Here is a 17,841-nt window from a genome sequence, read left to right as displayed (position 1 = left end):
AGGTTATTTGATTTATCAATTAGGACTATAGATGATTAATTAAATTAATCAACTAGGGGATGGCAAAGGATTATTTAAATAGAAATTTAATTAATGATGCCTTTAGAGGTAGCTAAATAGGATTATTGAAGCAATGTAATCAGATTTAGGTGTCTACAATATTTGCCTAGAGCTATGAAGATTTGAAAAGTTACAAAGGTGGGAAAATGAAACACTAGATCCCCTTGAAATTTGATGTAGCTCCTCTCTAACAAAAGCAAAGGAACTATAATTTGAAGGTAGTAGACATCATATTTCAGGAGTTCAACAAGATCCTAAAGGCCATAATCATTTACCCCATTCATCACTATACATGGATAGCAAATATAGTACTAGTTAGAAAGAATAATGGAGAGATAAGGATCTGCGTGGATTTTAGAAATCTAAATGAGGCATCTTTGAAAGATAATTATGCCCTTCCAGACATGGATTATCTACTACAAATAGTAGCCAAAGCTAAAATGATGTCTATGCTTGATAGCTTCTCAAGATAAAACCATATAGAAGTGGAAGAGAAAGATCAACATATGACAACTTTTACCACTCCTTGGGGTATGTTTGCACACCATAGAATACCATTCAGTCTTATTAATGTTAGCATCAATTTTTAGAGGTGTACGAATAAATATTTTGCTGACTTGTGTATACACCCTAAAATAGTTGCCTAGACTATGGGCCCCCATTATTCAATTTATCAAATTTCTTGAATCAATGGTTTACAATATTTTATTAAATCAATTCAAATCAATTTCCTTGATCAAATTTGATTATTCTATTTCTAAGGTTGATCATTTTATCCTAAGTCTTATTTAATTAAAAGAAAATCTCCTCTTTTAATTAAATAAAATAAGTCCCCATTTAATTAAAAGGAAACCTCTCTTTTAATTAAATAATTCATCCGCATTTAATTAATTAAGAGAAAAATCCCTCTTTTAATTTAATTAAATATCTCCTATTTAATTAAAAGAACTTGCTCTCTTTTAATTAAATAAAAATCCCACTTAAATATCTCTTGTTGATGAAAGAGAATAAAAAAAATTCTTTTATTTAATCTCTACACTTAAATGCACATATTTATAATGGGACTTATCTTTTCACTTTCTTCTCAACCACTCCTCTTTTCTCATTGGTGGAATTTCGTCTCACATGGATCAAACTCTATTATCTCATATTGGATACCAACGGATGACATGGGATGCCCTTCGAAAGAGTATCAATGGGTTGCTAAATAAGGTAAATGCATCCAACATCAAGACCATCATTCCAGAATTGTTTGCAGAGAATCTGATCCGTGGAAAGGGTCTATTTTGTAGGTCCTGTATGAAATCCCAAATGGCATCCCCTAGATTCATAGATGTTTTTGCTGCCTTGGTTGCTGTAGTTAACACCAAGTTTCCTAAAGTTGGTAATCTGCTCTTGCGAAGGACTATATTACAGCTCAAAAGGGCATACAAGCACAATGACAAGCACCTGTTGATAGCAGCAGCAAAATTCATAGCTCATTTAGTGAATCAACAAGTTGCACATTTAGTGAGATCATTGCCTTGGAACTGCTTACTCTTTTACTTGAGAATTCTACAGATGATAGTGTAGAGGTTGCTGTTGGGTTTGTTAAAGAATGTGGATCTTTGTTGCAAGACCTTTCACCCAAGGGTCTCTATGGGATTTTTGAAAGATTTAGAGGTATTCTCCATCAGGGGGAAATTAACAAACGAGTGTAGTTTTTAATTGAAGGTCTTTTTGCAATTCGCAAATCAAAGTTTGAGGGTCATCCAGCTGTGCATCCAAAATTGGATCTTGTAGAGCAAGAGGATCAGTTAACACATGAAGTTTTCCTAGAAGATGAACTTGATCAAGAAGCTAGTCTAGATGTTTTTAAACCAGATCCTGATTTCATAGAGCATGAGGCAAACTATGAAAAATTGAAGAAAGATATTCTTTGATTTCACAACATGTAACAGATAAGAAGGTGCTACCACTGCATTTACAATCGTTGCTAGCATATAACTGGCAGATCTAAATACTTCTAGTTGCTGGTTTAAAGAAGAAAACCCCATACATACCTAAGTGGAACCCTAACCAGTTTCTCTTCACTGTCCTTGGGGGTTCTTTATTTTACCCTAAGGAATATCACATGTTGTCCTCACCTTTTGAGGTTCAAAAATTTATTAGATAGGGTAGTTCTTTGACACTTCCTTTGCTATTGAAACTGAAATTTTTCACTAAGGCATAATTGTTTAGGGCCACCCCATAGAGGTTTGTCTTTACCAAATAATAAAGTCCTATTAGAACACCATTTTTCTAGTGACATGGTGTTGTTTCCTGTGCAAACTGAGGTAGTCCAAACAAGTGGTGTACCTTTAAATCGAAATTGCTTATGTTCTCACTAAAGGGACATGTGGTCACTGGTGATGAAGAAGATGGTTAAACAAATGAATAAGTGGCATAATAATTTCATGTCTATTGCTGGAAATTTCAAGTTTTCCTTAAGGTTGGTATTGTTCTTCACGTATGAAGTAGTTTAAAAAAAAATGGTTAGAGCTTTCCTTCGATCAGATGGTAACTTAGGTAGGAGGCTTGCAGTCAGTTGAGAGTGAAGTTGCAAACCTAGAATTTAGGGGAGAATATACCCTACAAATTGTGTATATTAAGGATATTTCTTTGGTTGTGAAATGGATCCTAAAAGCTCTTGATGGCTGTGAAACCTGGAAACTTTTTGTGAGATATTGATAGTGGTTTCTCTTAATCTAAACCCCAAATGTAAAGAACTGTACTTTTTGCACCTGTTGTTTGGGAACTTTAAAAACCATACTAGTGAATCTTTGGTGTTTAGCTTAATCTAAAAGGATGGAAAACTAGTGAAAACTGAAAACATTTGCAGTGTAATGGGATGTGAATAATATCAAGATTTCTACTTCTGCCCTTTCAAGCTTATATGACAGTCTGTAAAATTATTAGTTAGCATTTTTCTTTAAATGAGATTCACTCTACTGTTAAGTTATCAATAAAGAAGTTTAGTCAAATTGTTACATCCCTTGGAAAGCCCCCAGACTTGAAATTTCACATTTCTGAAAAGCACTTTTAGCTTTATGAAGGTTTACAGCTGATGTTGCATACATTATTGCTGATTAGTGATTACACTAGCTACACTAAATAAAAATTAGAACTGGGGTTTCTATGTTGGTGTTTCCATTTTTATTGCTACTATCATATTTATCCAATAGTTGGTTACCATTATCAGATTTCCATAGTTCATTTGAAATGTGTCAATTTATATCTAGATTTTATTGTGTAAGTATTTTTAGCATCAACGTTTTGGATCACACTCCATGATCCATTAAGTTTTTATACCATCGACGTTTCGGATCACACTCCATGATCCATCATCAGGATAAGAGAATGCAAAATAGAAAAAAAAACTTGCACAAGAGTTGATTATCGGATTATCCAATTCCATTTTCATATATGGTTAATCTCAGTGTATAAGGGTTTCATATAAATAGTGGTAAATGACTCTATCACTGTTCATAAAATATCAGTCACGATCAGCAGTCATATTTGACACATACAATTCATATCTTAGTATTTTACTATTTACTATTTAGTATTTGCAATTTTGTTATTTTACTAATTTACCACAGTTTCATTTGAAATGCGATTCTTATACATTCTTCATAACTAGTTTTTGAAGTATGATATCTATATTAGCTCTGCTCCAAGCCCCATCAATCATCTTGCCATCCCCAAATTTAGGCCTTTTGCCCCCCCATCTTTTCCCCTCATTCCCCTATCCCAAAATTTGGTGAAAATGATTTAAATCTAAATCAAGTATTTAAAAATATTAAATGTTAATATTAGAAAGACAATCAAAACATTTTCAAAATGAATGTATTAATTTTTTTTAAAATAACATAAAATCAAGGTGACAAGCTAATTATATGAATTGACCACCATTATTCAAAGAGAAAAGTTATCAAAATACTTAGGAAAGAAATGGATAAGAGGTTATTTCTCTTTGTTGAGCTTCTACACTATTGTCAAAGTTTCCAGTCAACAAAATAGCCCCAAACTAAGTCTGCAACAATGATCAGCTGTCATCACCATCACTATGTCAAGAATGCAACCAACAAACATAAATTCCTCTTTGCAAAGTTAGTGAGACAAAGATGGAGTCTAGAAGTAACATTTAGATTCCCAGTGATGTAACTTTATGTGTTAAGTGAAATAATACTAAGCTGCTGGTTCAGATTCTGGTTCTGATGCGAGTTTGATATTTGGCTTCGAAATTCACTTAATTTTTATTGGGTTCACTTGTCCAAGATTTTTTTTCTTTTTTAATAATAATAATATATATATATATGCTGCAGAAAATAAGTTCATACACCACTATGCTAATATTAAAGCAACTTAGCAAAATACACCGCCACATATATTAATAATTTAATTGGAATGGCATGAAAAAATGTCAGAATACACCATATCAATGTTTTAGTGTAAAAACAATAATGCCAACATTATTAATTAGTCATGCGATCAAATATTATCAAAACTCATCAACAAAATCATCATCATTAGGTAGTTGCTGGTTAGAAGCACAATTGTGTCACTAGCATCAATATTCTCATCTGCAGCCTCAGGATCAGCTTAAATATCACTTCTACAGGTTCATGATCAGCTTCAACATCATTAAGTATCTCATGAGCACCATCATCAATTGCAAGTGCATCAAAGTGGATTAACAACTCTTCTGTCTAGGTTTTAACATCCCAATGTTTTACCTCCCCTTTTTTGTAGGTATTCGCTTTGTGAGTTGTGAGATTCAAGTTTGAATGCACAAAGACCAAGTTATCTATCTTCTTGGATTTTAATTGGTTGCATTTTATTGAGTGGATGGAGGAGTATGTGTTCCAATTCCTCTCGGATGATGATGAACTAACAACCTATCAAGATTTACAAATTTGAAATTATAGCATGGAGAGTTTTGAATATTTATCAACAAGAAATTAGAAATTATAATTTTAAGATTAAAGAACTTGTGATAAAATTTTGATGGCAATAGGTTGCAAGTTTTGGTATATTTTTCCATGGAAGCACCCCCATTTATGAGCATCAACATTGTTCTTGGCTTTAAGAGCTTCAAGACCACAATCATTGGTGCTCTCAAAACTCTTAAATTCAGACCTCACTGCATGTCATAGGTGCTTGGGAAAGAGTCTTTGAAGGGCTCCCTTGTACCTTTTAGCAACTTCAGAATCTCTTAAGTGGGGCAACTCTTGTCATACCCCCCTTGAGGACCAATTCACATAGAACTCGAGGCTCAATGCAAAGGCAAGTAGATGCAAAGGGCCAACTTGCTCAATGGCTTGGATGAGAATGTTTGCAATGAAAGGATTGTCCTTTACCTCTCTTTCACAATCCACAACTTTAAAAAACATTGCACCTTTTGTAGAAACTACAATAACATTCATTTAAGACAGCATGAATGGAAGACAACATTTAAGACTACTAATGGTCGTTATGAATGGCTTGTGATGCCATTTGGTCTTTCCAATGCCCCTAGCACATTCATGAGGCTCATGAATGAAGTGCTCAAAGACTTCATAGGAAGATTTGTGGTGGTGTACTTGGATGATATCCTCATTTACAGCAAGATCAAAGAGGAACATGTCAAGCATGTAGAAGCAATTTTGAAGAGGCTTCATGAGGAGAAGCTAGCTATCAACCTTGAGAAGTGTGACTTCTTCAAGCAAGAGTTGGTGTATATAGGCTTTGTGGTGTCTAAAGGAACCTTGAAGATGGACAAGGAGAAAGTTGTTGCTATCCTAAGTTGGCCTACACCTGCCACTACCACTAAGGTAAGAAGCTTCCATGGATTGTCCCAATTTTATAAGAAATTCATTAGAAATTTCAGTGGTATTTGTGCACCCTTACTTGATATCATAAAGGGGGGAGTTAAGTCTAAGTTTAGGTGGACCTTAGAAGTTGAAAAGTCCTTTGATATGTTGAAGAAGCAAGTAGCCACTCAACCCATCCTACAATTGCCTAGCTTTGAAAAGTTGTTCACCTTAGAGTGTGATGCAAGTGGCCTAGTAGTGGGTGGGGTGTTGAGTCAAGAAGGTAGACCAGTTGCCTTCTATAGTGAGAAGCTAAATGAAGCTATGAAGAAATACTCATCCTATGATCTAGAATTTTATGCCTTAGTCTAGTCTCTTAGGAAGTGGAGACACTATTTTCTGCCTAAAGAGTTTTCTGTTTTTACTAATAACCAAGCCCTTAGTTATATTAATACACAAGAGAAGCCAAGTAACATGCACTTGAAATGGATGGAGTATTTGCAAGCTTTCAACTTAACCATAAAGCATAAAAATGGGCAATTAAATAAAGTTTTCGATGCCTTAAGTAGAAGAGTCTTGACTGTTTGAGATATTTAGCTCCAAAGCATTGGAATAGAGTGTTTTAAGGACCTCTATAAAGAAGACAGTGACTTTGCTGATGCATACAAGGTATGTACTAATTTTGAGAATCACTTCCACAGCAAATTATTAGAATTCACATTGCAAAATGGATTACTTTTCAAGGTTAATAAGTTGTGTATTCCAAGAGGTTCCATGAGAGAGAACCTAATACAAGAGAAGCATAATGGCAGCTTGAGTGGGCATTTTGGTATTAGCAAGACAATAGAACTAGTGCAAAGGTTCTATTATTGACCTAAATTGGTCAAAGATGTAACCAAGTATGTGGAGGAATGCATGGTGTGTATGAAGGAAAAAGGAGGAATGATCAATGCAGGTCTTTATTAGCCTCTACCAATTCCCAACCGGCCATGACATTGTTAAGTATGGATTTTGTTGTAGGTTTGCCTAAAACTAAGCAAGGATATGATAGCATCTATGTTGTTGTTGATAGATTCAGTAAAATGGGGCATTTCATTCCATGTTAGACAACTAATGATGCAAGTCATATAGCTCATTTGTTTTTCAAAGAGGTTGTAAGGATTCATGGACTTCCATTTAAAGAATTGTGTCAGATCAAGATGTGAAATTCACTAGTCACTTTTAGAAGACTTTATCGAATAAGCTTGGCACTAACATGTCTTTTGGTTCAGCTTACCATCCTCAAACTGATGGTCAAACTGAGGTGGTTAATAGGACTTTAGGTAACCTTCTTAGGTGCCTAACTAAGGAGTATGGTCAGACTTGGGATGTTATCATCTCACAACCAGAATATGCCTACAATGATAGCAAGAATAGGACTACCGGAAAGATTCCTTTTGAAATTGTTTATGGCATGCATCCAAGAGGTGTGTGCGAACTAAGGTGTCTTGGGAACATGGATCAGATTAGTGGTCAAGCTGAAGACTTTGTACAAACCATGAAGGAGATTCAGGAGCAAGTCAAGAAGACTATTCAAGACAACACTCTAAAACTCAAAGCCAAGGTGGATGAAAAGAAGAAGGATGTTTAGTTTGTTGTTGGGGAATATGTGATGGTCCATTTGAACAAAGCAAGGCTTCAAAAAGGTATTCCTACTAAGCTACAAATGAAGAGGGCAGGGCCTTGCAAAATATTGGCTAAATATGGAGCAAATGCCTATAAGGTAGATTTACCTTCCGATTTGGGCATATCCCCTATTTTTAATGTGAAAGACTTAGTGCCATACAAAGGTGACTCATCTTAGATCAGTCCAAATGTTCATGAAGATCTTGAACCTGCTGCAGCACCTACAAACAACAAGTTGGAGGTAGAAAAGGTATTAGACTCAAGGTAAAGAAGACTACAACGCACAAGGTGTACATGGAACACCTCATAAAATGGAAGGAAAAACTAGTTTCAGAGGCTACATGGGTTGCTAAGACAAAGTTCAAGAAGGTTGGCATACCTCTAGATTTGTTGCAAATTGATCCACCTTGAGTTCTTTGTTGGAGGGGAGTATGGTGCAGGAGCACCTAGGTTGGGTAAGTGTGAAACCTAGGTATTTCCTTATTTTTGGCTTGTAGTGATGCTAGCCACATCACTAGTCTAATAATAGGATCAACTAGGTCCTAAGGTGAGGTTAGATAGGTTAGAAGAGCCCCACAATGTAATATTGCTCCTAATTGCTAAAAATTGCTCATTTGGCTCAATAGAGAATTTTTTGTTTTTGAGGGCCAAATAGGGAAATAAAGTGTTTTAGGGTCCTTTTTAGGTGTTTTGGATCCATATTAAGCCTTTTGGAAAGTTTGGTAGCAAGTAGAGAAAGTTTGGATAGATAATTTGCAAAAATTGCTCATTTTTTTGCAAAGTTGTCATTGACAACTTTTGTAACTTTTATGCAAAAAGAGCAACTTCTTTGTGGGAGACCTTTAACCACTTAAAGTAGTTAGAAAAATCCATTCCAAGACTATATTAGGTAAAACTCAACCTTTTCAAGAGGTTGGAGGAAGGAGAAATGAGAGTTTAAGAATTGTAATCAACATTTTTACTACGTTACAACAGTTTCTTGCTTTGGAGTGTTTTTCATGCTTTGTACAAATCAAACTTAGGTTTTTCTAAGTTTGAAGTGTTAGTATTAGTTGTGCTTAAATTCTATTTTTAGTTTTTGTGTTGTTATAGAGAGTTGTGTGTGGTTGAATAAATTATTTTGTAAGTTAGCAGGTTGTTGTTCTGAACTGGGCAGCGAATAAAAAATAGAATCTTAGGGCCTTTTCCCACCATATAAAATGTACGGCCTCTTGGGATTTGTAACTAGACTCCTTGTAAATTATGTACAGCAAAGGAGAGACCATGGGAAGCACATAAAGCATTTTTAAAGTAATTCCCTAGGCAAGCCAAATGCAACTTGGTTAGGGATCACAATCGAAAAAACAAGCTATGGAGGGGATTGAGAGTTCAAGTGCCTCAATCTGACCACATAGAGATTAAGGAGAAGGTCTAACCTTGCTCCAGTCCAAAGGAGAGGTCTTGTAAAGGTGTCTAAGGTGGTTTTCTATCACAATAGCGATAAAGCCTTTAAAACCCTTATTTTAGCCAAATTTTGTACTTTGGTTGTACGTACAGTTTGAGGGTTGGAAAATTACAGAGTCTTGAGGTACTCTAAAAAGGGTATCCATAAATATAATTTTTTCTCAAGGTCATTAATATTTTTTCCAAGAAATCTTTTTGCTGGTTATTTAGGAGGGCTAATTCCTCGTAGCCTTTTTGGAGCATTTTGGTGTTTGAAGCCTTGTGGGTTGAATGTGCCCATTAAATCAGAATTGTTTGGGATCTTGGATGTTAGAAGGAATCTAAAGAAACCATAGATGACTAGTTAGCACCCTTGGAGGTCTAGGTGGATTTGAGGGTTGATGGTGGACTGGGGAAGGCTAGTGAGCAATGATGTTACTTTGTTGGTGTGCCTCCAACTGAAGGAATAGGATCTCTTGAGCAAGATCCTAGGAAGCATAGGGTGTGTAGAAGCCCTAGTGGGTCAGGTGAATGACCTAAGGAAGCCCTGAGAAAGCTTGGGTTTTGGAAGCAAGGTTGGGGTGTTACATCAAATCATTTCTCCCCAATCAATAAATTGTTTTCTGATAGTTATGGTATTGATGTATAAAAACATCCTATTGGTGTAAATATGTATTTACTATTTACTCTTACTTAAGTTTACTTAGGCTAATGCATTATTCTATTATTTTGTGTTATTTTATTATTTTATTTTGTGAGACATTTAGGAGTTTGTGTACCTATTTGAGTTTTCATGTTGACAACATAGAAGTACACAACTCTATTTCAGCACATGGTGTCCACAACACTAGAGCTTGCATCATTCACTAAGTTTTCATGTTGCCAACATAGTTATTTGCACTCCCTTTTTAGCACATGTTGTCTACAACACTGATTTTCATGTCACACCCTTGTAGGCTTATTCTCTCATCATCGCACTTACTTTCGTGCTTAATGGATGTTAACCTATATCTAGTGGACATGTGTCTGGTTGTATGACTTATCATGTAGCTGATTTTGATGCATTCTAGATGTATCTTAGAGGATTTTATATACAGGCACTCCTAATGTACTCACACAATGCATATTGAATGAATATATTGTTGTTTTGATCGTACTCTCTCTTTCTGGTCTACAATTGTGCTTGTGTTTGAGTTCTTAGTTCCTAGGTAAATTTTTCCCTAAGGAAGATTCTTACATGGTATCAGAGCTTTGAGATTTTCTCATCACATAGTTGTTCGAGATCATTGCTTCAGCACCAGAGTTTGAATCCAAAGTATTGCAAAAATTGGGAGCATCTAGAGCCAGATCTAAACTTGCCATTGCGTTCTAAATGCTAATTTGGTGAAGATCGACTATAAACTCAACTACCTTAGCCAAAAGTCAATCGTGAGGAAATTTTTTTTGCAAATTAGCACCTAAAGGCCCCGATTTGCAACACGGGTATGATCTTTAGATCTGCAATTTTTTAATTCAGATATGGTATTTTTATTTAATCTTTGTAATTATTTCTATTTTCAAAAAAAAATTAATCCTCTGGGCAGGTAGCAAAGAAACTTTTGTATGTACTGGGTTGTTAGATCCCAACCTTGCATAGAGGAATATTTAGCAAGCATCCTCAATATTAAATCTAGGGGCTTCACCATAATTTGGCATCAAATTTTGGCTGAGCAAGCCTTCACCAAACTGTGGCCAAGTCTCAAACTTTACGACAGATAGCCAAACACACTGTGACAACCTTTTCCTCAATCGTGGCTTGCTTTGTGTTTAAACATTACAAGCATAGTGTTTTATACACTTTGCATCCAACTCTCCCATGCATGTGGGAAAAAAGATTGTAAAAGTTTGGCACCTACCAAATCTTTTATTGGTAGTGTTTTTAAATTCTCTGGCCACTCAACAGTCTTCCCGGCACGCAATTTTTGTCCATTGGAAAGTGATCTCCGGCTGCTGTAAAAAATTTCTAGCCATGGTGTAAAGTTATGGCCCATAGCATTGAATGTCCAAAAAAAATTTTGATTCCTGACACATTGTTTTGCCACCCTCTACATGACACATAGAACACTGACAAGTGGACACACATTTGCCCCACAACTGCACACAGAATCTAGTCAATGCTTACTCAGCTAACACATCTGCCATGTTTGTAAGCCATACAACACAGACAAAACTATTCGTATAACCACATAGAAAATTATGCACTATACCTGACACATCAAAAAGTTTGTACTGTATCTATATGACACATGTTCATACCGTACTGTATGAACAACCCAGTCAGTTGCCACGTCACCCAAGGAGGCTGATTTTTTGCTGACATCATCATTTCACAAGAAAAAAATTGAGGGTCGTATGACTATCAAAACTAGGCCTATTATAATTTTTGTGATGGCCATTTGACCATCAATTATAAGATAGCAATTTTCCTGCTAGACCCCTCTCTAGATTGCTTTTTGATTTGGCAGCCTAACTTAGAAAGCCCATAACTTGGTCATCCGAACTCCAATTCAGGTGCAATTTTTTTTGAAATTGGGTATAATTTTCCTAGATTTTCTAGTGATGGTTTTATTTTCTAGTTTTTGTGCAAGGATTTTTTAGAAATTGGATCTTTTGGCAACTGTACCTACTTAATCCTACATTTTGCAACTTCAAACACTCCATACGGGCTCATCTAGTCACCTTTTTAGGTTCTATTTTTTTTAAAAGTGCATTATTTTTCATTTAATTTCTAGATCTATAGTAAAATTCTAGGTTGTGTGGACCAAAATCTCACTTTTAGAACTAGGGTTTTTCTGCATTGTAAAGCTTTGGTTACTTTACAAAATTGTTGTACATATGAGCTATAGTGCTTAGTGACAAATTTGGGTCTCAAAAGGTAGTTGTAAAAGAAAAATTGAAAATTCCACTTTGTTCATTTTGACAAGTGGCTCATTGTACATGCACTACTTATAAAGTGCCAAAAGCATCTTTTTTTGGGGGTCTTTTTATTGAGTGAAAGGGGGGGGGGGGGGTTGTACTTTGTTCTTGTGTCTCTCTTTTGTGCTCTTTTCATTTTTTACATCATGGGTTCATCTAAATTTCCATTTGTAACTTCACACAATTATTCTACATGGAAATATATTGCATGTAGTATATTAGTTGAAAAAGGTTATAGTCTTCATGTTGATTTTACAATTACCAAACCTACTGATGCTAAAGAACTCATTGAATGGAAAAAAATAAGACCTGTAGGCTTTAGGAATTATCATGAAATGTGTACATAGAGATCTCTTCTTTCACATTGCTAGTCGTACTGAATCCAAACTTGTATGGGACAAACTTGAAACATTATTTTTAAGGTGGATGAAGAAAAGGGATTTCAGAGTTAGGATGATCTACTTCTCTTAGATCCAAAGAACTTTGACACAATTTAGGATTACATCAACAAAGTCAATGAGTATAGGGTGCTACTTAAAGATTTTGGAAATCCCATGAAGGATGACAAGATGATTCATCACATCCTAGAGAGGGTACCTTCAGAGTATGCTTCCTTTGTTTCAAGTTTTAACACTCACAAGTTAACCATGGGAACTGCTTACCAAAAGCACACATTTGATGCATTTGTAGAGATGTTGATTGTTGAACAATCTCACTTGATAGACTTATGACTTCTCACAACATCAAAGACCAAAGCCTTGATGGCCAGTGATGAGCACCAATCAAGTCAAGGGGGAAAGTTCTAGCAACAACAACAAGAAGCAGTGGAAGCAAAAATCACAATCTGAGACACAATAGTCCTCCTCACAGCAAGGGAATTCTTCTTCCAACAAGAAGGGAAGTAATGAAAAGAAGGACAAACTTTTTTGTGCATATTGCAAAAAGCCAAATCATGATGAGCATCATTGCAAGACTAAGTGAATCGATGAGTTGGAAAACCTACTTAGGAAGAACAAAATGCAAGTGCTAGGTACTTCTAAGGATTCTACTCCAACCTCTTCAAAGGGTAAAGGGAAAGCACTTATGGAAAATTCAAGGTTTTCTTTGGAATGGATACTCAACTCAGGTACCTCCTATCATATGAGTTCTTCAAAGGGAGATTTTTATTCATTGAAGTAGTCAAAGGTACCACACATCTTCATGGGAGATGATACTAAAATGGAAGTTGAAGGAAAAGGACATGTGGAAATGGACAACGGGGAATTAAAAGATGTTCTCTACATTCCAAACCTTAGCTTCAATCTCCTATTAGTTTACCAAATCACTCACCTTGGAGATGGTCACAAAGTTGAGTTCCTTCTAGATTCAATAATGGTGCATAGTCTTAGAGATGATTCATTGGTTGTAGTGGGAAAATTCAATGATGACAAGAGGCTTTATTCCTTCTCCCACTTTGTGCCTAAGTCTCCTTCTCAAGCCTTGTTAACTCACTCTAATTCACACATTAACCTATGTCATGAGTAGTTTGGTCATCTTGAATTTTTCTATCTTTAGCAACTTTGCTTCAAACACATGGTCAAAGGTCTACCTAAAATCAACTTTTCTAAGGGAGAGTGTTCGTCATGTTTAGTGGATATGCATCTCAAAGAGAAGTATGATAAAAGGAAGTCTTCCAAAGCACCTGTTGTTCTCCAATTGGTTCACATGATTTTAGCTAGACCTTTTGTAGTGACTTTAGTCAGCCAAAGTCGCTACATAATTACTTTTGTTGATGACTTTTCAAGATTCACATGGGTCTACTTTTTTCATCATAAGAATGAAGTGGTTCATAACCTTCAAGTCTTTAAGACTCATGTTGAACACAAATCAAAGAAAGCCATCAAGGTTCTACGGGTGAACAATGAGAATAGATATGTGGATAGAAGACTTAGAGACTTTTGCAAACATGAGGGAATTGATCTGCAGAATCCACCATCATTTAGTTTGCATAAGACAAATGTTGCAGCTATGAGGATTAGGACTCTCAAAACCAAGGTAAGTTGCATTATTAAAGACAAGTCTCTTGATCCAACACTTGAAGTTGAAGCCATTAGCAGTGCTACTCACATACTTAACAGGTCTCCTCATAATTCCTTTGATGGGAAGAATCCTTTCAAGGCATGGTGCAATGGAAAACCAATTGTGAGTCACTTCAGAGTCTTTGGTTGTCTAGCATGGGCAAACCTATCTTCTAGGGGATGCAAGGCACTAGCACCTAGGCCTTGTACTTTCATAGGATATGAAGAAAATGTGAAGGCTTACAGACTTATGGATCTAGAGACTCATGAGATCTTTGTGGAGAAGGATGTTCACTTTGAGGAAAGTTCACCCTACTTATCCTTTACTCCTCACCGCACTTCATACACAATGGAAACTAATAGTGACACCAGTGATAATGCTTCAACAGATTCAGACATGTGGGGTTCTATCAACAGTTGCAATGAGAGGTCACGTCATCACTATAGTCCATATGCATACATTACCATAGTGAAAGGTCTAGCACATTAGGGTAAATGTTGTCTTCCAGCTCAAGCTTCAATTGATGACTACATGGCAGACATTGCAAGTTTTTTTATGGAGTCACACACCATAGACTTGGGAGATAGCCTTGATGATTCACATCTTCTCATTAATGAAGATGAACCTTCTACAGTGGTTGTGAGGGCTCACTCTGACCCTTATGTCCATTCTCCACATGATCAATATTTATAGGTTGGCGTGATTATGGACCCTTATGTACAACAATTGGAGGAGGTCTCTTTATCAGTTGAGGAGATAGTTGGTTCATTGGAATAGGTTCAACAGGCATCCTTACCAAATTTACATTCATTCTTTTCAGCATAGTTGGAAGGGGCGAACATCAACATCAACACAAAGATACTTGAGCACGTTTTATGACCACCATACATCTTCAAGATTGCACCTTTGTCATTGTTTCTTCCAAAGGGGAGGAACTTCATTCTGCATTCTTGGACCAACTTCTTCCTTGGAGTAGCACTCACTAGTCACCATTCTTCTTTTTTTTTTTTTCTTGGGGGTGGTGGGGGTGGGGGGGGGGGGGGGCTACCTTGTCCCTCTTCCTCTTATTTCTTATGGGGGGACTTTTTCCTCATATGAGGTTTAGTTCTTCTGATTCTTCACTTTTGTATATATTGGATGTATGTCATAATGGGGGGTCTTAATTACTCCATCTATCCATGTATCCCTTTTCATATCCCTTCCTGGGTGAGGATTTTTCCTATGAGGTTTTCCCTCTTTCTTTGCTTTATGAGAGATTGCATTTCATTATGTACATGGGTCCCTAACATGGCCTAGTAGCTAGGACCCATCATACATTTCATCCTAGTTTTTGTAAGCTTAAAGGCATTCTCCTAAGTTGCACTTAAGGGGGGGTGTTGGTGTAAATACATATTTATTATTTACACTTACTTAGGTTTACTTAGGTTAATGCATTATTTTATTATTTTGCATTATTTTATTATTTTATTTTGTGAGACACTTAGGAGTTTGTGTACCTTTTTGAGTTGTCATGTTGACAACATAGAAGTATGCAACTCTATTTCAGCACATGGTGTCTACAACACTGGAGTTTGCATCATTCACTAAGTTGTCATGTTGACAGCATAGTTATTCACACTCTTTTAATTTTAGCTCATGTTGTGTACAACGCTGATTTGCGTGTCACACCCTTGTAGGCTTATCCTCTCATCATTGCACTTACTTCCATGCTTGATAGAGGATAACCCATATCTGGTGGACATGTGCCTGGTTGTATGACTTATCATGTAGTTGATTCCAAGGCATTCTAGATGTATCTTAGAGGCCTTTATATACAGGCACTCCTTGTGTACTCACACAATGCATATTGAATGAATATATCGTCATTTTGATCGTACTCTCTCTTTCTAGTCTACAGTTTACTTATGTCTGAGTTCTTAGTTCCTCAATGAATTTTACCCTAAGGCAAATTCTTACACATCCAATCTTGAAAATTCTTAGTTATCTCATTCTCAACCACCATGCTAAGAAGAAAAATCATATCTGAAATATCTTTATTAGAAAGTGTCCTATGAAGAGTCCTTGGTAATTGTGATCATCATTTCCTTAGTTGATCTAACCAAATTTTGTAAACAATATTCAAACACTTATTTTTATTTTCAAGGAAATATCCTCAAGCACCTTTTTTGGAGATCTCTATGAATTCCTCCCTCACTGGAAATCTAGATTAAATGGAAATAGATACCAGATTAAGTCTTGTTATGACCTTACCTTCTAAAGTTTTAATGGCTTTAGAGTTTCAATCACATATTTTTGTAAATTCTCGAACTAACTAGTTTGGTGCACCAAAATCCAAGTGAATGTCCTCTTGCATGAGCTAGTAGATAATCCAATGTTTTTCATGCCAAAGGTGATCTATCCTCTTTACTTATTGCTTGCTAAAAATATGCAGTATCAATGTGTTCCATATTTGTGTTTGATATCTTCAAAAGAGTTCCTATCAATATTATAGGAAGCTCCTTGCCTTGGAACTTGTACTTTGTTATTTTACTTGCCCAACTTCTTATTCAAATGACTTGAGTGTGATGAGTGGTGATATGTTGTTGCAAAACTCCAACCATCATGCTCTAATTGCTTTCACAAATATCTTAAAATTCCAAATATTGTCCTTTCACTCACTCAGGAAAAATCGTCAAGGTTATCTCTTCAAAAGAACATTAAAATCCAATCTATTTGATTTAAACTATCAAAATCAACCTTTGACTTCTATAGAATCTGATTGCATGTGTTGTAAGGAAAGTTGCAATAAAAATTATAATTTTTTCCACATAACCCATAATATATCTAAAACAAATAAATACTTTAAATACACATGCAAGAGAATAGACAACATACCAAAAAAATGTGACACAAGATATATGCTAGGAAACACTCATCGAAGGAAAACCCAGCCTCCAAAAGCATCCATCACCATGTATTTCAACAAAATTACCATTGCAATACAAACATGGAAGCCTTCAAAGCCATAGTCACAACCAAGCAATCCATGTGAACAAACATGAATCCACACATCCCATGCCATGCTTCCAACCTTCACAAATGCTCCCTTGGCTAACCTATCAAGCCTTGTCTTGCTTGACTTTCTTTTTTTTCCTTTTGCCTCTTTTGTCTTTTCTCTACAATTACCCTCGTGGTTGCTTATATAGTAGCAAGTCTCACAAAACCACCAAGTTGTATTACATAAACCACATGTGCTACCTAACCCATTGACCCCACATTTAATAATGGACATTTAGTTATTTTCCCCAATATTAAATAATTACATCAAATATTATCACAATGTGTCAATACAACACATCAAGAATGCCCCATGGGAACCTCTCCATGTTGCATGCTCATCTAGGTGATCCTAGGTACAACATTACATGATAAAATAAAATAATACAATATAACAATATTATGCAATGTGTGCAACACATAATCAACTTCATAATGTAGTTGTTTGATCCATTCAATATTTGTAAAATTTATTGTAACAATAACATATTCAACTTTAACAATAGATTAAGATATGCAATTTTATTTTTTGCTAGTCCATGTAACCAACCTTTTTCCTAAGAAAATGCTCCTCCACTAGTGCTCTTTTTTTCATCAATATTTCTAGCCCAATCAGTACTATTGTAGGCTCTCAATTCAAATTTCTCATTTTTCTTGTAGTGTAGACCATAGTCTTATGTTCCTTTCAGATATCTCATTATTCTCTTAATAGCCATCAAATGATTCTCCCTGGGATTAACATAGAATCTTGCAATTATTCCAACAAATAATGCAATATTAGGTTTCTTATGTGCTACACATTGCAATTTTCCAATCATAGACCTATGTAACG

The 17,841-nt window shown here is 35.7% G+C and overlaps 1 pseudogene; it reads left to right on the top strand.

Annotated features, from left to right (window-relative positions):
• The first annotated feature begins 1,224 nt into the window (after positions 1-1,224).
• On the top strand, positions 1,225-1,982 carry LOC149559577 (pre-mRNA-splicing factor CWC22 pseudogene; annotated as a pseudogene).
• The last annotated feature ends 15,859 nt before the right edge of the window (positions 1,983-17,841 follow it).

Source organism: Cupressus sempervirens, chromosome 5 (genome assembly GCF_028749045.1).
Source record: "Cupressus sempervirens isolate cs-2001-9-10 chromosome 5, ASM2874904v1, whole genome shotgun sequence".
NCBI lineage: Eukaryota > Viridiplantae > Streptophyta > Pinopsida > Cupressales > Cupressaceae > Cupressus > Cupressus sempervirens.
The sequence above is the reverse complement of the archived record's forward strand: the minus strand, read 5'-3'. Positions and strand labels throughout refer to the sequence as shown.